General features: G+C 42.6%; 1 protein-coding gene across 1 annotated transcript in view; it reads right to left on the bottom strand.

Moving 5' to 3' along the window:
• kcnb2b (potassium voltage-gated channel subfamily B member 2b) overlaps window positions 1–22,434 on the bottom strand; it is a 64,142-nt gene that overhangs the window by 18,467 nt on the left and 23,241 nt on the right. The gene's annotated exons all lie outside the window — the stretch shown is intronic.

Below are 22,434 nucleotides of genomic sequence, written 5' to 3'. Positions count from 1 at the left end.
GACAGAGTATTTCGGTTAAACCAAGCAAACAACAGAACTGCCATATTTAGACCAGTCTGTACACAGCAGGATTACATCATGCACATTTGCACATGCACACACACAAATACACCTGTCTCAAGTTTAAACACAGTGTCTAACTAAAAATATACACTGATCGCTCAGTGCAAAAATGACAAAAAATTACTTTTCAAGTAATAATGCTGCTAAATGTTCGTATCTTTCGTATCTTTTGGAATCATACGCTGAGACAAAGCACCAATTAAAGTGGAAAATGTGCCAAGGATTCAAAGTCATTTCGAACCACACACCGCCCCACCATCCCTCCCCAAATCAATTATTCATTTCTCAATTATTAATTTCGGGAGCACCAGGTTCTTCTTCCCCGTGGTCCATTACTATATTGCTAATGGATACGTTCATGTGATGTATATCCCACTGAGGTGATTGCCGCACATGCCATAAACCATAAAAACACATTATTTCGGTTTCATTGATTTCCCTCACAGGCTCTTTGTTTTGCAATAGGTGGCTAATTTCTGAAAGAGGAAATGCTTCCAGGCACCCCATGATTCCCAGAAGGGAGGCATTTGCAAAACCCATGCCCATTACATTTTAAAATATACAGCACAGTCACTCTCACACCCCCCCCCCACCCCGAATGTATTCTGCAGTAACAATGACAATTATTACTGGTGCTCTGCTCTACCTGCTCCATCTCTAAAGTAAAAGTGTTTTTACCTGTGAACAGCCCCACCCAGGGGGGTTTCTTCCTGGCCTCCGCTTGCAAACCTGCCTCAGGCTCACGTGAGCGCAGCTTCCCCCAATAGGCCAAAAAATTGACATTGAACTCTTGCAAAGAACTTAGGCAGGGAAAGATATTTTAGCTGGGTGGAAGGCATGGGGGTGTGTGCAGGAATGTTTGTCCCGCAGAACAAGTGATTCATTCTGTCCATAATGTACGAGCCATTGGTCAAAGAGAGACCATCTCATGGTTAGGCCACCTCAGGATCTTTCCTATGCACTCAAATCCATTCTTGAATAGATTTTGAATAACAAGGTACAAAACCCGGTAAAGCCATTTGGAAATCAGGTTACGGTCCTTATCGTGGGATCTGTTTAAATGCAGTTACACGAGTGGAGAACGGCCGATTTCCACTGGCCCTTCCACCGGGCTCTGGGCTCCGGCGGCTGGGTGGGCCTGCACTTAGCCACACAGGAAGCACAAACAGCAGCAGACTTTTTTATTAAGTCAAGCCATTAGTCTCTCCCCATATCCTTTCCAAAGAGCAGTTCAGCGAGACAGAGTTCAAAGACATCGTTCTGTTTTAATCTACAATTTCTCATATAGGATCCATGATTAATTGTTACTGGCTTCGGTTTGGGGCTGTAATTAGGGAGTAATGTAAAAGGGTCCATTCTGAAAATGCCAGCACCCAACATAGTGGATTAAGAAGGATGCCAATACAAAAAAAGCTAAACACGGACAGGTCTCAAGATTTCAATATATTTCAGTCTATTTCGATGTGTCAAATAACTGAAGGAAGCAGAAGAACGCAAATGATATTTGTAGAGGGTGAAATAAAAGCGGGTGTTTTACGGAATAATAACAGTGTAGGCTCAATGGTGCTGTTGAATGAGTAATGCACTTTTTTGTGCATGCCTGCGAGGAGGACCGGCCACACTCGTGTCCTTTGATAATACACTAACACTTGACATCTGGTGCAGAGGGGGGAGCGCTACCGTTCCTCCCACACATTTTCTTGATCATTGGGCACTTCCTCAAGCAATTCCATGAGAACGTCCACCTCTGTTTTTGGGTCGGTGCAACAGCTATTTTCCAACAAAGAAATCTTTTTATAAACTCGCTTGGACACGTCATCGAAAAAATGTCAACAGACAGCCACGACATTAACATGTGGATGTCTCTCCGCTCAATGGTCCAGGCCATTGTCATTGTGTCTAGAGAAAATGAAGGCAAATGCTAACTCTGGCAACTCCCCCACCTTGCTTCCAACACCACAAAGGCCAAGAGCTATTGTTTTTCTCGCTGCTGCCTGAATTATGTAATGCCTACACGATGAGTAGATTGCCCCCTTTCATTCCTCTAGCTCCACAGCTCCCTGGGAAGCAGTAATTAGTGTCAAGAACAAATTTGTTGTTGCTAATGAGCATTCGGACTCAAACAAGGGGTTAAAAAGAGCAGATGCCGACCCTGGCGTTAGCTGCCTCCAGTAGAGGAGTCACTCCCGTCTATTTGTGCCATGCCAGGGTCCCGTATGCCACCCCCTCGATGAGGAAAAAAGCTCAGTGAATCATGGCCTGTCGTGGCCACCAAGACAACAGCTGTGAACCTGTGAGCATTTTGCTTTTGATAATGCAGATATCTGAGTATTAAAGGGGGTGGGGGGGGACTTATCGATCTTACCAGGACATCTACTCCTCCATACAGCCTTAACGTTTGTTGAATTTGTTTGCGGTATTTATACGGCAGGTCGTGCAACCATAGATTTCGTTTTTGGTCTCTCAAAGAAACTTTTTGACTTGTAGAAGAAAAATGTATTCATGAGAGTTGTGTTTTCATACAATGTAAGGATAAATTATCTAAAAATGTGATTTTGAATAGAAGCACATCTAATTTGAACCACTGATAACACAGCAAAATTATTTAGAAAAGAATGCATTTCTTTTTGTACCCCTCAGAAATCAATATTCTAGGCTATTGCAGAACATTGGCAAATGCATTACAGAACACAAGCGCTCTGTGGCGACTGTCCTACCATGCTTTCATCACCAAATTGATCCAAATGTTTTCAGTTCAGTCATGTTCACCTGAAATGAACCCCCGAACAATGCAACAATTCATCAGACTGCGTCACATCAGATTAACACAACAGGAAAATCTGTGTTCTTCGGCAACCAAATGCAAACCCTGGATTACAATACAAGCTGCTGATCTGTCACACACAAAAGTCTACCCCTAAAAATATGATGGGTTTATGAAAGGGTAATGATTATCCTCAGGATTATATAAACACACCATCTTGCTCCTCCCATTTAAAACTCTGTTAATATAAACACCATTAAAGAATGGGGCAGTGGTGGCCTAGCGGTTAAGGAAGCGGCCCCGTAATCAGAAGGTTGCCGGTTCGAATCCCGATCCGCCAAGGTACCACTGAGGTGCCACTGAGCAAACCACCGTCCCCACACACTGCTCCCCGGGCGCCGGTCATGGCTGCCCACTGCTCACTCAGGGTGATGTGTTAAATGCAGAGGACAAATTTCACTGTGTGCACTGTGTGCTGTGCTGCTGTGTATCACATGTGACAATCACTTCACTTTAAAAAAGAATAGGTTAAGATTGTATTCTTAAACACACACAGACCAACTAATTGTTTAATTCTTGTATTAATGTGCTTGGATAGACTCAGCTTTCACAAGACCCGGAACGTGATTTAGACAACGGATGGATCTATTTCACATGTGCAGAAGTCTGTCTGAAAAATACCTTTTAAGGTCATCTTTCAGGTCGTAGTTGTACACTTGTACAGTTAGAATGTTCCAGTTTGTGTTATCAGTGCAGCGATGCTGTACTGAGAGGGGGGGGGAGTAACAAAAGGAGATAGAGGGGTTAGGGAGAGGCAGCTGATGAAGCTCAAGGCTCCTGTGACCTGTTTGACAGCAAAGATGGAGACCTTGAAACATCTGGCCAGAGGATAAGGTAAGCAGATTAATTGTATATTTCTGATTCTTTCATTTAGCCCGGCTGTCTGCCTGGGTTCTGGCTACTCTCCTGTAAATAAGATCAAATTCTAAAAATGCAAAAATCCATTACACTGTTTACAGGAGCAGCACCAGCTGCATATATTCAAATTTCTTCTTGATCCTGCAGGTCATTGGGAAATGTGACTGGTGGTGGTTGATGGTGGTGGTGGTGGTGGTGGGGGGTGTCAGTGGAAACAATCTGCTTGAAAACCTAAACATCAGTCTTAAGCTTCACTAAACACGTTCCTGAAGATCATGAAATGAGAGCTTAATTGCATATGCCCACTTGTGCAAGTATTCTCTCAATCACACATGTATGTCATTTTGTATTTTTGTATTTCAATTTGTAATTTACGTTTACATTTACAGCATTTATCAGACACCCTTATCCAGAGTGACTTACAGTCAGTAGTTCTTCTGGTTCATAGGCAAGTGTGTTACCCACTAGGCTACTACCACCCTGATAAGTTTGTATTTCAGATTCCTTTAATTAGCAAAAGTAATGAAACACAGCGTGGATGTTTTTTCTTCTCTGCCGTCTCACCACGGCACTTCATTTGATTTGGGCATTTCAGTAGTCCAGAATTTTATGTGACAGTGACGGACTACACTGGACAGGTAAGTTGAGGAGAAGGGCGGGGAAGGCTGGGTAGCTTTTAATAGAGGGCATCACAGATGCTTGTCATTAATTCTGTGGCATACAGAACATCTAACACCAAATCAAAACAGAAGTGGTCTGTCATTGCAAGATATATAACATAACGATTATATGCACAACAACAAAGATCGTTCCTAACCATACCAGGGAACTTGTCATTTGACCAACATGGTTTTAATGGCTTTAAATAATAGAAGCATGTTCCAGAAGGTGGTAAGTTTTAACAATTATTCCTTCCCTTTAGTCAATTTTTGTGTGAGTGCATATCACAAGACCAACTCAAAGTTCAACTCAACTTCGCGTTTTAACGATCAGAAAAATTCTCCTTCCAACCAAAATAAATCTGAAATTTGGGCTTAATTATGTTAATCAAATATATTATACATAATGATTGAATAAACAGGGAGACTAATTCAGACGCATACATACCCACAGATGAATTAATGAGAGTACTTCTATGCTATTGATTGGTTTTAAGCTGCTGAAAGTCTACATAAGAGCAAAACAAGACATAAAAAAAAAAGCACTAGAGCTTATCTGCACCCTGGGAACACAAGGTCACCTTAGCTTTACAACATTGCAGCTGGGGACACTTACAATGAGTTGGACTGACAGGGAGGTAAGGGTTGCAGCATGCCAGGCAGGGCCCAGAGCTCACATCGGCCCCAGATTAAACACCTATAGCTGGATAAAACTCTGCATGGGCCGCAATGAGCACCGATGTCTCGGTGCCAACTGCACTTCTAAAATCAATGCTGCGCTCAACTTCCTAACCAGATGGGACAAAAATGCTAATGTGAGGTGCCACCTTTCAGAACTGCAAAAAGAAATTCAAAATGCAATTCAATAATGCAAACTACTTTGGTTTTCTCAATTGTTCAGTTGGGCATGTCCCCCGCTCAGCCTTTTGTCCATCAGAAAAAAAGACTGAACCTAAAAAATCCTTTGCTGTCTGTCTTCATCTTTATGTTGGGATTGTCTTTTGGCATCACCACACCGGAAGTAAACAAATGCAGCTGCGTTAATTGTATTCTTTTATTTGAACCCATTCATTATTCGTTGAATGTTTAAAAACTGTATAAAAATGTAAAATAATTTTTAAAACCCTAAAAGAAACATCTGTGCTGCAGAGAAAGGTCAATCCTTTTGTACCATAACCAATCTTTAATCAACAGTTTCACAACTGAAAAATAATTCTTATCCTATTTTCTCGTTTTTGTTGTTTTTTCCCCATCCTTCTTTTAGACCTCCAGTCCAGATGGATACCAAGTGAACCGTTGAAGAAAATGTCATTTGCACAAAGGGGAGGAGGACTCATGAAATGTTATATGCCAGTGGGCATAAATTTCAACACAGGGGCCGCCGCCATATCAGTGAACTAACAGTACAGGACCAAATCAGAAATAACAGACATTATTCTGGCCTCTCCTGGCAGGTCTTGTCAATCCTGTAATGGAAAAGGCCAGTGAGGCGGACCTTGCTCCTTGAACTTTTGTTTCAGGGCCCTGGTGCAACATCATAGAAATGCCACCAGACAGGAAATGGATGGGAGAGTAGTGAGATACGTCAGCAGCCGATGCTGAGGGAGCAACACTAGACATATTGAAGCGGGTGGCGTATCTGCCGTTCCTGGGATCTATTTGCATAATGCATTCTGACATTGCATGTTGTGTAAAGGAATTGAGGTTTTCTCTGAGTCTGACAAACATCTAAGCAGATGCTTTTTACTTTTGGAACCGTGTTGGAATAAGTATGTGTATGAGCATTGAGTATGTGCATTGTTGATTATTTAATTTGAGCGGCATTTGAGGTCTGTTAAACTTAATTCATTTATTTGTCACCATTCATGTGGTATACAAAGGCAATGCTAATGTAAACTTAAAAAGGGAGCTTAATAAAAGCAAGAGCAAACAGTCCATAAACAACAACACAGTCAGGCAGATGGCAGTGGGAAGACTGCAGACAGGCAAAAATTGGACACAGGTGAGCATTAATACACAATATGCATTTTTGTCAATTTTTTTTTCAAATTGTGGATACCAGATACTCGGCAAGCATTAGCCATACAAATAAAATCTAAAGAACATCTCCAGAAGGAGGTGTTCCAACTATTTGGTATTCACAAGAAATATATTTGTGATTGTGTCCTTCACGCTTTGAACCAAACATTTTATATATTGTTCTCTATTTCTTTTAAATGAATGAAATCAAATATGGGCCAGATTAACAAATCTTTTCTAATATTATCTTTTTTTTTGCATGCAGGACCAAAAAGCTTTCAGCTCCATATTTTTTTTTTCTCTTTAAATGCCTGGCATCTAGCCTTTCTTATGTATGTAAGCTGGCTTGGAGTCAGGGAGGGTGGGGTGGGTGCTATAGGGTTTATAAGGGGGTTATAAACTTTATAGTATATTGAAACATTACATGTTTACCCTGTATATCCCTGTTTAAAATCAATAAAAACATTGTTGGAAAAAAAAAAATTTCTAATATTAAATACAAATTAAGAAATTAAGAAAACTTAATACCCAAATATCCAAAGTTGTATCCAAATAATTTATTCAAAGTGTCTAAGCATTTGTTTTTTGATTTCTTTGACCATATACGTTTACTGCTTATTGCTCTCTCGCCTGTGAAATTTTCACTCTCGCTGCTGGCTTTGCAATTACGTAACCCCATTTTTGCTGCCTGAAGTTTGGTGGAGTTTCATCCTCTCGTGTCAGGTAAACAAAGGCATGGCAGCTGAGGCAGTCCCTGAGAACATTGTTGACAAGTGCCTGGAAAGCTGCTGTATTCGTCGTGGCCCATGGGGGTGATGAAGCTGGTTTTCTGCTCATCCCCCTACCTGATGTGAACGAGAAGGACAAGCATTACGGAGATCAAGCTTGGTGTAGATGTGGGCCCTGGCAAGGAGGTTGAAGGCCGTGTTAAGCAGAGTGAAGGGGTATCAGTTCTTCTTAGTGATGGCATTAAGCTCGTGATAGTCAATGCAAGATCGTAGGGCACTCTCCTTCTTCCCCACAAAGAAAAAGGGAGAGGCTGCTGGCGAGGTGGAGGGGTGGATGATTCCACTGGCTGGCCAAGGTATCCCAGATGTACTCCTCCATGACAAGGTGTTTGTGGCAAGAGAGAGGGAGTACAGGTGGCCCCGGGGATGGACCGAACCAGGGAGCAAGTCGATGGCCAGATTGTAAGACCAGTTTGGCAGAAGGACGGATGCCCGGTCATTATCGAAGACTGCTGCCAAGTCATGGTAACAGGCCGGGACACCATGGAGTGAGGGCCAAGAGGAGGACATGGGTGTGGCTTGACTTTGGAGGTGGAGTTTGCAGTAGCGAGGACAGGATCCCACACCGCTAATGGCGTGGCTCTGATCCCAACTGGTGATAGTATGAGTTTGCCTGGCCCAGGTGTTTCTGTGGGGTTTTTATACTCATTGTTGACACTTTCTGCCTCTTCTGTTTCCAGGTCGGTGACTCTGCAGGATCTTGTTGCCCCCTTGGGGGTTCGGCGGTGTGGCCATGGCTGTGACAACAGTCAACGTATTTCAAGTCAAAGTCAACTTTATTGTCATCTCACCATATACAAGTACACTGAGAGATGAGATTGCAAAGCTTCAAGGATTCACAGTGTGCCAAAAGACAAAAATTGCAAATAGAAATAACTCACAACACAAAATATGACAAAGGACATTGTGCTCATACCCATAATATAGTGCAGGTCGAGCCACTAGACAAACCAGATGGACAAGAAGCAGCAAAATGATAATATATCAGTGTATAGGTATATTAACTATATATATTGTATGCATAATTTTATATCATGTATATGTAATAGTAATAGTGATAGTGATAGACATGATATAATAGTATGATGATAATAATATGAAGAATAATACAGCAGTAAGCAAGTAAGAAATATCCTTGGCTGGTCTGAGTATGTGTATTTGATAAATACTTACAATTTATTAATCATGAACTTAATCAACAAGAACCATGGCCATTTCTCTGTGCCTTCATCCCCAAAACTTGGGGATGACCAACATCTGGGTCACGAAGCTGTCACTCAAACAAAAAATTCCCTTCAGGTGTTGATCAAAAATTTATCCATTTTTAGAATGCTCAGCCAAGCTAAAAACCTTTGAGGTTTTTACTAGGGGATAAAAATTCTGTATTCTGCAAAATATGTTTGGAGATGTGATTAAGCCCCAGCTCCATTCAGAACACTGATCATGTGGTACACATGACTCATATACTGTGGCCCCTTTAAACATACCGTCTACAAAAAATAAAGTGTGTTACACGTACACACAGAAGCAGAGAACATCTATTGTAATTTGAATCATCAGTCACATTTGGGCCAAAGAAAGACTTCAGTCAGAGAAGAAACGGGTTTAACCACATAGGCTTATAAAAGGGACAGTAACTGATTTAGTTCTGAATGCTGTTTGTGCCTCACCCATCGTTGAACACACTCTGAATAGAAACAGAAGTCTGCCTTGATCAATACTAGGGCCATTTAGGGAACAGTGACATGGGGGGGTATTGGATTTTCCACTGTTTTTTACGAGGATGACATATTTAGGAAGAAATTTCAAATTAATAGGAGCTGGCCAAGCTGACTTGGTGCAGTGTATACAGAGTTCAAGCAGATTAGTTTTAAATTGTGTACGAAAATGCTTATGGAATCCAAATAGGAATAAGATCTCATAACTTTCAGACATCTACTTTACAGCCTTTCATGTGATTTAAAACTCTGTCAGAATCTTCCTCAAGACTGTCACACAAGTAGGGCCATTTGATGGACAACCCTCATACTTTTAAAAGCCCCTTAAGGATGTCGAGCATAATTTAGCTGTCCCACCAATGGCTTAGTGGCCCTGGTCCATGGCACAAGCAGCCAAGTCAAGTAATTTCTGAGTGCTAGATATGACCAGAATAGATGCCCCCTCTCCCAGTAATTCAAAACGACTGCAATAGTGACAAGGGACGCAGGGAAAGGTGCATTACACAAAGCATCCTGGCGTGCACTCAGGTCCCATGGGCCAGGCTGAGGTAGCAACAGGCAGAGGCCAGGAACAATGTCCTTGGCTGGTCTGATTGTGTGTATCTACATGCCAGTATTTTGGCTGCCCGAAACCAACCCCCCGGCTGCCCCGTGCCTCACTGATGCTAGCGGCGTCCACCTCGACGTTCTCATACTCTGAAGAAAATGGTGCTGTTTAAACATTATCTATTCCTGTGCCACATCGTGGCGACTCGGCAGTCTGATAGCTGAGACGTCACCACTGATCGAGCTTGGCCCCTGGGCATAATGAGGCTGGCTTATAAAAGTCGGAGAGGAAATCACTGTAATTTTCTATCTCTGTCAATAATACATAAATGCCTGGAGCGTGAGCACATCTTCCTGGCATGGGCCGCGTAGTTAAAGCGACAAGCTTTAATGAATTCCAGTGTCAGCTGAACATGACTGCCTGGTGGCTCGCTCCTGTTAGAAACAAGCACCTTTAAACTCGGCCCATTGAGCTTTACTCTTTCGGAGCCCTTATGAATGTTCTTTGCAAGTGGAGCACGGAGGTCCGAGACATTAAACCCGCGCTGTGCAGCAGTAACCACCCCTCTCCCCATATTTTATAAAGCCCCAGATTTTATTACCTTGACAACCACATTATGTTGGAACACAAACGCGCCACCTCCCATACAAATTAGTTTCTGCATTGGATTGTTTTTTCGCATTGTGTTACACCAGAATAATTGGATCAGGACCTAATTCTTGCCGAACATAATGCCGCACTGAAACAGAGGGCAAGGGGTTGCTTAGTAGATGCTGGTGAGAATCTTGAGAAATGCTCAAGTCCTGCCTGGACCATGACCCAACCCACCTCCATTTAAATTAGCATAAGTAAAAATGAGAACACACACACAAGCTGTGGCCACTGACGGTGCTAATGGATTACATTGCTGAAGTGGCATCTGAAGGCTAGTGCTGTGATGAATCTGTGTCCCTGTGTACCATCACCCTGAACTCTAACCCCTGCTCTCCTCTGGGGGAGGGACCAATCAACTTAATGCGGGATTGCAGTGCGTCCACTGACAACGGGAGGACAACAGAGAGAGGAGGGGTGGCCAACGGGGACAAAGTGAGATTCCAGTACACTCAGATTCTACATCCCAAGAAGGTAAGCCTGGTGTATAGCAGCATAAACACACAGAAGCACTACATGCAAGTGAAGTGATTGCCATTGTGAAACACTGCAGCACAGCACATGGTGACACAACAAAATGGGTCCTCTGCTTTTTAGTGAGCAGTGGACAGCCATGACATGCACCTTTTTGGATCAGGGTTTGGGGTCGATCGGGATTCGAACCTTCTGATTACGGGGCCACTTCCTTAACCGCTAGGCCACTACTGCCACATGAAAAACACAATCCCTCATTTCTTTGACAAGATTAGCCTCACGTTTGCATGACAGCTATTCAGGCAAATAAAAGGCCTTAATGGCTGCTTTACATAACCAAATTATGCAGTGATCACAGCAGTGTGAAGAGCCTTCAGCACGACGCACCATTATTTTTTTGAGGAGCCTCCTGGCCACCTCGGCTCCCATGTGGGAGCCAACATCCCGAGCCAACATCCAACATCCCGAGTCTGCAGTTTTCTCCTGCATTACTGTCTGTGTTGAGGGGAACAGCATGCCTCTTACTGTTTCTCCATTCAATTTAGGGTCATTACTCAAATTTCTGCAATCCCTCTGACAAATACAACCCCCTAAAATGACTCCCCTCTGAGATACTGTATAAATAGGATCCTCTATCTTGTCACAAAATGAAGGACACTCATTCTTTAAAGGTCCCATATCATGAAATTTCCATGGCTTCCAAAAGTGTGAAACATTGCAGTTGCTCAATGATTAGATGTAAAAAAAAAAGAAAAAAAAAAAAGGATTTGCTCCATCATGCGAGATTCTGAAGAACCAGTGGGTTAGTTTTATTTTTTCTGGAAAAACGCTGACACGACTTCCTGTTTTGCCAAACATTGTGGTTGGTGAATGCTGTTGATGACGTCATTTCTACGAATGCCCGCTCACTTTTATAGGCCGCTCTCCTCTTCGTCCCGCCTCTCTCCTCCTCATTAGCATTTAAAGCTACAGACACAGAAATGGTGTGTCCTGGGGAAATGTCATTGTGGGACTGACTCAAAGTGGCACTAAGGCTGAATTTCAGAAAGAGACTTCAGATATAGTATTAGGGGACCAATAAGACTGATAGAAAAAAATATTTAATGTTAGGGGACCTGTATATTTAGATCAAAAGTAAAAAGTTGCCCAACTGAATCAAAGTAAGTATAAATTTTATTTCAATTTTATATACTGTCAGAATCTTACTTACTCAAGATGGTGTGAAATGCTGCCATCACAGCTAAAGCTCCATGCTTTGGAGAAACTCAAATGTTCTTTTTACCTTGCCTTTGACTTTTTTTATTAGACTTTTGTTATGTTTTTGAATCTTGTTTCTAACGGATTCTCCAGTTTCCTCAAAGTGTGATTGTGTGAATGAACGGTGTCAATGTCCACCAAACCGCCATTGTGTCCCCATCCTTGTGCCGAATGTCTGCAACAGCCATTCACACACACATATATACAGAGTCTGCTGGCACACTCTTTCCTTCAAATTCTATTCCTTCTACTTGACACTGAAGTTGAAGGAACACAGAGAAGGGAGAATTTGAAAGACGTGCCGGAGGGCTAAGAGATACAGATGCCTCGGGGGAGTGCCATCTGTTAGCTCGACCTTAAATGCACACTTTGCTACTTGGCCACCGCCGTCTCCCACTAAAGCACTCGGCCTCGGTGTGTTCCCACACATCCAAGCAATGGAGGAGCGAAGAAGAGGATGAGAGGATGAGACCAAATCAAACTGCTGCCCTTTCATCTCTGCATCACTACGGTTCAAATGCAGTTTAGGTCATGGCAGAAAAGCGTTCGATGGTCTTTACGCTGCGATTTTCAGAGTCAACAAACCCCAATCAATATGTATTAGCAAGTGCACAGAGAAGTGACAGCCTCCAGACACTGGATTAACCCTGGAGATTTTGGGGGTAAAGCACAGACCATTTTAAATTCAGGAAGGTTGGCCAAAAAAGGGGCATATTTAATAAGCAAACAGACAGCAATAACTGACTTAGGAACACCTAAATTCAACTTTCACAAGTCATTGTGAAGTCAGTGTAATTCACTTTTGTGCAATATACAAAACTTTCTGCTCAGATGAGCTTGTCAGCCACACATCAGCCAATAGGGGTGTCACGGGAGCACCATGGAAACCAGGTAACGTGACGGCCATAAATTGGCAAGATGACCACTGCCAGCTGCTCAGTCATGGATTGCCCTGAACAGCAACCGACTAGGCCGACTCTTTTCATCCAGACCAAATGAAGACTCATCTTTTTTTCAATCCTTCTACCTCATCGCATCACCTCCTGCTCCCGATTGTCCCTAAACGAGAACGTAAGCATTCGTGGGGTGCTGAGTCTAAAGCCGGTTCTCGTTCGTATATTAAACAGGTGGAAACTTACCTGCCATTCAGCCGCAACTGGGTTCTCTTTCCTACCAACACAAGCTCTCTTTATTTTCCGTGCCGGAACCATGACAAGGGGTGAACTTAAATGGGGACATTCATATATCACAAGGGATAATTAAGGAAATAAGAACAAAATTATATTCAAACAACAGGAAAATTGGGATGAGGGGGTATGGTAACAGAGTGCATATTAACACTGCTGTAAAGAAAGCAAACTGTTGGTACAGACAGCATGTGGGAACAGTGCTGATGCACATGGAATCAATTATCATCCCTTTGCAGACCTTTAATTTAATGATTTAATTCAGTAGTCCTTTTATTACATTGTTGAAAATGAACTAACCTGATCGGTAGTACAAGTGTGCATGTTTTTGATTGACAAGTGTGATTTCACCTTGTGTGCAGAAGGGTCAAGTGTGGGGGGTGTCAACTGTAGGGCCTGTCAAAGCCCATTGAGACATGCTGTATGTGATTTTGGGCTATATAAGAAATAAATGTTGTTATTTCCACTGATGTGGCTTGAATACAATCATGCAATATGCAGATGGAAAGAATGGCCTGGGCAAATGGAACCACACAACCCTAAAGTGTCATTAACTCTTCTAACCAGAAAGGTTCTGTGGGCAGAAACGCATTTCTAATCCATCCTCTTATTGTATGGATGACTTCCATGAGGGAGTGGATTTTGTACTAGGGAACTGTCCATGGTCCTGCAGGTCAAGGACTTTAACTATCTGCAGAAAGCATTTGATAATGAAGAAGAAATCACCTGAAAAATCACATGCTGGTGCTTGTCAAAGATCCACCACATAGCTGAGGATTTGAGTTCTGAGATGTGGTCCGTGGGGCAGAGGGTTGCATACTTTTAATCCTTTGTATATGATCAAAGCCATAAGAAGCTTAAAGTATTGTTTCACTGCCTACACGAAATACCTCCCTGGGTGGGCTGCCTCCTCCAAACATCTGCCCACATTAACACACGTAACATTTGGATGTTAAGTTCTGCATGCATGTATACTCACACACATAACGAAACAAGTCAAACAGCCTATACGCATGTTTTTGTTCAATTTAGTTTACTATGTGTGTTTAGTGAGTTTATGAGAAAATAAACAGCGCTGGGTCTGCACCATGTAAGCTCAGGTGTCCCTTCCATCCAGCTGAGTTATTTCACATCACTGGCAGAGTGCAATCATGCAGTGTGCCAGAAAGTGTATCTATGGATATGTATGCATGGCAACAGTTGCCTGGAGCTACGGCGACTAAGAATAACTCAACTCAGAGCAAGGGCCACAGAAAATCATTCACAAGAACGTTTGTGGTATGCTTAATGACTTTTCTGAGGAGGGAACTGTATTACATTAAGTAAAGCCCTATAAATTTACATAATGATTATTTCATGATACGATTAATAACAGTATACCCCAGAGAATAAACTGGCTTCTCATTTCACTGCCCAAATATGAAGAGATGGATTCTAATTAATATTTTGCTCATTAGAACTGCAGTAGGTAAGAGGGAGTGAAGACAAGGGGAAGTGAATGAAAAGTTTTATCACTGAAAGAAGGTTGTCACAAAGTCCCAGATCCCTAAAATGTTTTCATCATAAGATTTTAACAAAGTGGTGAGACAAAGGCTGACCCTCCAGAATATCCACATGTCTTCTGCGTCATGATCTGGTCCAGAAGGGGTTTTCACATGTTTCCTAATCGTGTTCACCTGTGTCTGATGTATAAAGCTGCCCTGTTCGTGTCTGTTCACCGTCGGGTCTTTGTTACATGTCACGTGTTCACCAGTTACTGAATTTTTTGTGCGAATGCGTCCTTGTTCATCGCCAAGTCTTGTCATCATTTCCGATCACCTGCCTCGCCATGCCCAACGGCCGTGACGTTCTGCATTTGTCTCCTTGAGATTTGAGAATATTCAGAAACTCATAATTATGACTAAATGTCAAAAAATATGCATGACTGTTTCTTACGCTGTGGGGAATTACAGGAATTACCTAGTTTAAAATGTCAGGCATTGCACCAGAATTTCCAACACTAAAAATACCCACAGGTGACTTTAAAGGTGACTGACTGCTTAGACCGTCCTTTTTGACTAAAATAACTTAAATGTACAAATATTTTTGTAATCAATAACGTTATATGGTAGTCAAGTTAATATTATTAAATTAAGCAATAATACTCAATATGGAATATTATATTGGTACTCCACCTTAAGTTTATAACTGTTTATATTAAGTTTATATTTATAACTTTATGGCATTTATCAGACGCCCTTATCCAGAGTGACTTACAATCAGTAGTTACAGGGACAGTCCCCCCGTGGAGACACCCTGAAGTGTCTTGCTCAAGGGACACAATGGTAGTAAGTGGGGTTTCAAACTGTGACTTTGTTGTTGTCTGGTTCAGTGTGTCTTACCCACTAGGCTACTACCACCCCGTATTTATGATTCAAACTACTTTGTTTTTGTTGCTAAGCAGAGTCATTCAAACCCCAGTCAGGTAGGTAACAGATGCTTGTCTCTTTTTATGGTATGGCCCGCAAAGGAACAGAATTACATTATCGCACTCTGAGCATTCATCATGGTGCAATATGGTACAACGCAAAAACAAAATGTGGGAGAAAGTCAACGAATAGAATGTGATGGGAAGTTGTCCGAACTCCCGCTCGACTGTTGAATCTGCGGGGACACAGCTACTTTTCCGCAATATATTCTGACCCATGGCCTTCCCAAGCTCTCCAGCGGTGCTGACCTTCCCGTGATCCCGACTTGGCTTTAACTACCTCATCCTTCACACAACAGGCTCAGTCAGGTAGACCCCCCTTGGCAGCCAACGTTGCTATCAATAGCCTGCGCCTTTGTGACGGAGCAGATTTCAGAACTCACCTTGCGAGTTTGCTGCAGAACAACAGTTATGTAGTCCACCCACCCTGACCCCCCCCTGACCTCGGCACCTAGAACAACGGATGGTGGTGAAATGAGCAAAAACAACGCTGGACGGGTTTTTGCTGAGCTTTTGTCTGCAACATAGAAAAAAAAAACTGGGCCGATTAAAAAAGGTATCGAAATAATTACAAGCTTTGTAATTTAATAATCTCGCTTAACCCTGTAAGACACAAATATAGAAAAAAATGAGCAAAATAAATTTTGACCTCTCAGATATTGTTTTAGTAGCAGTGTTGTTTTCATCAACGATGACGATGACGAAATCATTTCGTTGACTTCACTTTTTTTCATGACGATAACGAGACGGTGAAGAGTTAAACACTGCTCTTTGATGACTAAAACATGACGAGACTTGTGTGAGTTTTCGTTGACGAGACGAGAATGGACGAAAATGTTAGTGGGTGGTCTGTCAGACGTTTAAAATGCATGACATTTCTGCTTATTGTGCGTGTCAATTAAGGGTGTACTCACACTAGGCGGTTTGAACCGTGCCCGAGTGCGTTTGACCACTAAAGCGCGGTTCGTTGGACTAGCGTGAGTGCTCCGAGCCGTGCCCGGGCGCGGTTCGTTTAGCCGGCCCTGGCCCGGTTGGAAGAGGTGCGGTTCAGTTGGACTCGGGCGCGGTTCGTATGAAGTGTGAGAGCTAACCGCGCTGAAGCACGGAACAGTACGCGTGATGTCACGTTTTTGCGACGTTCCAAAACAAACATGGCGGGGAAAGGGTCGCTTTGGTCTACTGCAGAGGTGCAACGTTTATTGGAAATTTGGGCAGATGAGAGCATACAACAACAGCTGGACAAAATGCATAAAACTCCGATATATTTCGCAAAATCCGGGATTATCTTCTTCATACGAGCAGCATGACTGCAAGAAAACTTTCGTGCCACAAAAGCGACAGACCTGTTTAGCAACAGACTGTGAGAGGGCTGTGAACCACCGTGGACCAAACGACTCAGTAGTAGCCACAAAGTGACCAGAGCGATTTACTCCATTGCGATCAGCGAGAGCGCCGCTTTCTGTTTATGCTGAAACCCCGCCCACCATAATGACATAAGCGTGCTCCGGCATGAATGCTGAAAGCATATGTGAGTTCAGGCCAGAGTGGGGAGGGGGGGGGACAATCGTACTTGGGCCTGGTTCATGCCAAGAGTACACCCAAAAAGTATCTGATCACCTGGCATGCAGCGCACAACGTGCTCAACACGTCACACTGTTGTCACTCATCACAGACAGTGGACCACAATGGCGGCAGTTTCAACACAGGGGCTTGGTGGTCGCAAACGTAGAGACGACATATGGGTGTATTTTAAATATAACCCAGCATATAATAAAACAGAGTATATTTTGAAGGAAGACGGTGACAAATGTGGCCACAAAGTAGGCGGAAAAAATACGACCAACCTTAAGCGGCACCTGAAGGCTCACCACAAGGATATTTTTTCGAAGGTAAGTTACTAGTTCTGTTAACATATCGTATAGCCTACGTAACGTTACAATGTTACTCGACAATCGGCTCGTGATAAATTTTATAGTAAGCTTATAAATTAGTACGTTTTCCACATACTCCTGCCGCAAATGGGCTGCTAACTTCAGGCTAAAGTTAGCTTTTGTTACGCTAACGTCAGTTCATTGTGTGTGTGTTACTTTAGCCATGTTTACATTCAGTGACGGTGTGGTCATCTCTTTGTGTGTCTATGTTCTGTCAGCGTGTAACCTGATATATTAAACAGGTCGAGTTATTGTTATACGTAGAGTCAGCTAGCTTCAGTCTAAAAGCCACAAGTGACGCTCTACAGGCCTAACCATGACCTGTGCGCTCACAGTCAAGTTACACACACACACACACACACACACACACACACACACACACACACACACACACACACACACAGTACAGATACAATATAATTTGGCTGCTGCTCGGAATGAAAGATCAGAAAGTTTTAGTACAGGGCCAGTTAATAAGCTATGTATTTTTGTTTTGCTTGTTTGAGACTTAAGAGAGAGAGTGAGAGTTAAGACCATTCTATTTTCTTAACATGGTAGTATTTTGAGTATTTTTCATAGTATTTTAAGTATTTTTATGGTATACCTACATTTGATTGTTTTGTATTCACCTGTAAACCTTTACAGGACATGTACGTTGTATACAGAGATAGAGTAATTGTATCCCTTCTTTGTTTTTTCCTCAACCAGATCCCAGAGGCCAGAACTCCTAAAGAGAAACCTGGTGGTCCAAAGAACAACAGGGCACAGTCATCTATCCCAGCAGCCTTCGCCGCAGCATCCAAATATAAATCAGACTCCCTGGAACAACGTGCCAAAGAACAGGCGATTCAACCCAAAGTGCAATGATTTTTTATTTAAAAGGGTTTTAGTATGCAACAAAATCAAATAATGGATATGGACATGAATATTGTCAAGCTCTTTTCATTTCTGGAAAATATGCATTTAAACTGCATTTCAATTCCAAACAGAGAAACAAAAATAATATCACTGGCTAAAATTGGACAGCATTAAAAAAAAGTGTCATTTTAAGTATTTTAAGTATATATTACTTCGCCAAAATGGTATTGCCTTTAAATAATAATAACAAACATTTTAACATAAAGTGCAGTGTTCCTTCTACAAAACGTTTGTATCGGTTGGTAATTTTTTTTGTTTTCAAATTAATTAATTGCAATTAATCCATTGATTTCCCACCCGTAAAAAAATATTGCATACAATACAGCTCTGCAGTGAGGTTAACTGAATCTGTATGTAATCTATCATATTTCTCATTTTTGTGCTTGTGGTGGTGAACCTGGTGCAGAAATTGGAGAGCAGGGTGCTGTAATCTTTGCTGGCCGCTATGTTTATAAGTTTCAAACCAAAGGGCATCAGAAATGCAGCAAATGTCAGAGTCAGTGAGTTATGGCTGAAACGCTGACAACTGGAGAGCTTACACAAGCATGTGTGACGAGGCATTAACTTTAAATTAGATCTCCGTTACCAAGCCTAACTTGCGTCGGAAGCATTAGGCCAGGACAGGGCTGATAAGCTTATCTAAAGACAATTAAAAGCAGGAGTCCTCTTTCAGCCCTCGTCCTCAGATTTCTCTCTGTCACCTCCTCCATCTTTCTGCCATTTCACCCTCCCACTCCGCCCCCTGTCTTCTCGCCACGCCCAGCAATCCCAGAAGCTCAGACCTCCCGTTCCCGCTCAGTTTTATTAATGCTCTCATAACAAGACTCACTGCTGACTGATTGAAAATATGCTGAGGACCCATACATCACGTCACACTAATTTGTTTACCCACGGAGGCCCCTGTAAGCCATACTTAATTTACCCCCTTCAGACAGTTACGCTGCATGCTAGTTCCGCCTTCCCCGAGCGCCGCCGATAAACATCGGACTGTGGCACCACCGGCCTGCAGTTGCGGCGAGCGGGAAGCGTTTACAGCCTGGGATGAGCAGGCTGTTGGCGAACTTGACAGAATCTACTGGCTCCTCCACGCCCACTTTCCGCCTCTTCATTTGCATGCGCTTTCAACATTACGGGCTGAAAATTAAAAATTCATTTTTGTGGAAAAAAAAAAAAAAAAAAACATGGTTACATAACCAAAAGCAGTGGTTTCAGCCAGACCTTGGAAAAGCACTTAAAAATGTTCCAGTAGCTGCTGAGCTAACGTCCACTGGCTGCAGCATGACCCATCACTGACGTTTGAACTGCAATTTTAGGGTGCACTGCCGGGGAAAATTAATGCACAAATCACTTAAATGAGTGAAGGACATATACGTGACTGCGATAACGGGAGAAAACAGCACTAAATCAGTGAGAGCATCCCGCTGTGTTGACTTTCAACATTTAAGTGGGCACACTTAAGAGCTGAGATATTATATCCCTATGGCTATTATGATACCTCGTTATACGCCGTATACAGATTTAAAAATTAGCAACAGACTGAACCAGATTTTACACCATATTGCCATAGTAACAAGCTGCATAGAGGACTTTGTTCAGCTTTAGTTTCTAGAGCTGTGATGTGATGTCAAAGAACATTTGCCCAGAGATGTAATGTTGAACTGTGCAAATTTTGCTGTTACATAATACCCTGGACTTCTGCAGCGCTTGGATGGTAACATTTACATGTATTCTGTGTTTGGTATGAGTCTTCAAACGCAAACATCAACGGATCACGATGAAGATAATCTCGCCAATTGCACACTCATCTACGATGCAGTATGGCCCATAGACTAGTAGCATTCACATTTTTTGCCAGGCACATGGCAGCTTGGCCAATGCATGACCTGTATTTCAACTTTATTGCAAATCAGCAAGCACACCCTACTCTGATGATTTGAATGGTTAAGAATGTCAAATAAGATCTGTTCATGTCTAAAACAGTGTACAAAAGGAGAAAATGTTTGTTAAGCATTGCCTTAAGCCATACAAGGTTGGCCCCCTTGTATGAGGGACCCTAGAGATGGATGAAGTACCGTTGTGTGGGACAACCTGGGACACCTGACATGTGACTGGTGGATGGGTTTCGGACACACTGAATGCAGGCCAAGCCCCCTAAGCCCCCCTTTTACTCTTGTTGGTTCCACTTTTGACCTGCGGTAATCAGTAATGGTTTAAATTAATAGATAAAACAGTGAAAGTGAAAAAAGTGAAGTAAAACACTGCAGCACAGCACACACAACGAAATGTGTCCTCTGCTTTTAACCATCACCCTTGGTGAGCAGTGGGCAGTCGTGACAGGCGCCAGGGGAGCAGTGTGTGGGGACAGTGCTTTGCTCAGTGGTACCTCGGCGGATCGGGATTCGAACCGGCAACCTTCTGATTTCCTTACCCGCTAGGCCACCACTGAGAAAGTGACAGCTAACTAGCAAGCCAGGTAGATCTTTGTTGACTGTGTGTTTTCACATGTTATCCAATATCTGCTAATCTTATTTGAGCCAGGCAAAGTGGTATTTCTAGTCTGTTAGGAAAGCACATCAAAAAATTGGACATATTTCAAAAGATCAGTTGAGCTGAGGATATCTGTAAGCTCAAATTTTCAAAATGAGCACTGTGGCCCTCTGAAGACTCATTTGTTGAGAATGTCGCTTGGCTCAATTCCACAGCCGAAAATTACTATCCGTTCTCCAATACATCACCCGGCAGCGGCACCTGTACTGGTCCAGCGCTCTGAAGGATTGGACGCCAGCGGGATTGGCAGTAAAGCACTTTAATACCACCCTGATAAGGGCATGGGGCAGCTGTGACAACCTCATTTCTGTCCCGACTCCTGTTCTCCTGTCAGGGTGTGAAAATTAGTGCCACCCGTGACGGACAACTGCCAGTCAACTCATCCTACATCCTGTCTCTTGCTTGGCTGAACTTAATTACGTCGCCCAGTGAGGGAAGTACAGATGAAGTGTGATGCTAGAATCGCGAGTTCATCCAGGACACCTTCTCATCCAGGACAGGGTTACAGGCACACTGATGCCTAGAACAACCCTCATTGATCATTTCCTTTGAGGTTTTTGGAAAGAAACTATATGAAATTATATGGGTTCCGAACCTCTGTGGACAATTCTAAATTGATTTCATTGAAATGAATGGCCAACAGAAAACCATTGGCTGCAGATTGGAATTATCTCTATACCATTATCTCTATACCATCTCTATAGCATAGCAAACAAATGATGTAAGAGCAAGAAGGGCAAATGTGTGTTGGATTGGATTGATTGGCACACAATTAAGATAATGTAGGCTGAAAGTGACTCGGGCAGACGGCATGGATCTTAATTTGCGGCAAGGCTGACGTTGTGACATTACAAGACATGTTCCTGCAGTAAACGCTGGCTAAAATTTTCGATAATCTCCAACGGAACACATGATTATTGCTTTATAAAGCGAGACAAGCCAAACAGCAATGAGGCCGATTTCTCTTTAAAGAGGAAATGGAAGCCTTTTCTCCATGCCTCCTTGCTGTGCTAATCCTCATTAAGGGCCCACAGTTACAGCGCACCAGCGCAAATTGCATTTGGGAGGCATCAGCCAAAAACGGCGTCTTTCAGTCTGATTCGGGGGCTGTGGGCTAGAGCCGCATTTTGAGAGAGCGAGTTTGCCAACGTCATCTCTTCAGTGTTTCTCTCCAACAGCCGTCACTGTCCGGCCTGACGCACCCTACTAACTAAGGGCACCACTTTCAAACCTGTTCTAAGTGCAGCAATATGCCCTGAGCATGGGGCTTGTTTGCAAGTGAAAGGTCAACGGTGTCCTCAAGATATATACAGTATATACAGTTTAGATTGTGATATTACACATCAAATTGAAAATAATGACTTTTGATGACATGGATTTGATTGGATTTTTCATGCCTAAATATTTAACATTTTACGCTTTGAATTGTTCATAGGAATAGTCACTTAATAAGTCAAGAAAATTGCATTTTTAAAATGTGCTGGTCGTACTTGATATTCATATCACAGTTATTTATTAAAGATTAA

Source organism: Denticeps clupeoides, chromosome 2, assembly GCF_900700375.1.
Source record: "Denticeps clupeoides chromosome 2, fDenClu1.1, whole genome shotgun sequence".
Lineage (NCBI taxonomy): Eukaryota > Metazoa > Chordata > Actinopteri > Clupeiformes > Denticipitidae > Denticeps > Denticeps clupeoides.
Note: the sequence above shows the minus strand (reverse complement) of the source record. Positions and strands in the feature narration are given on the sequence as shown.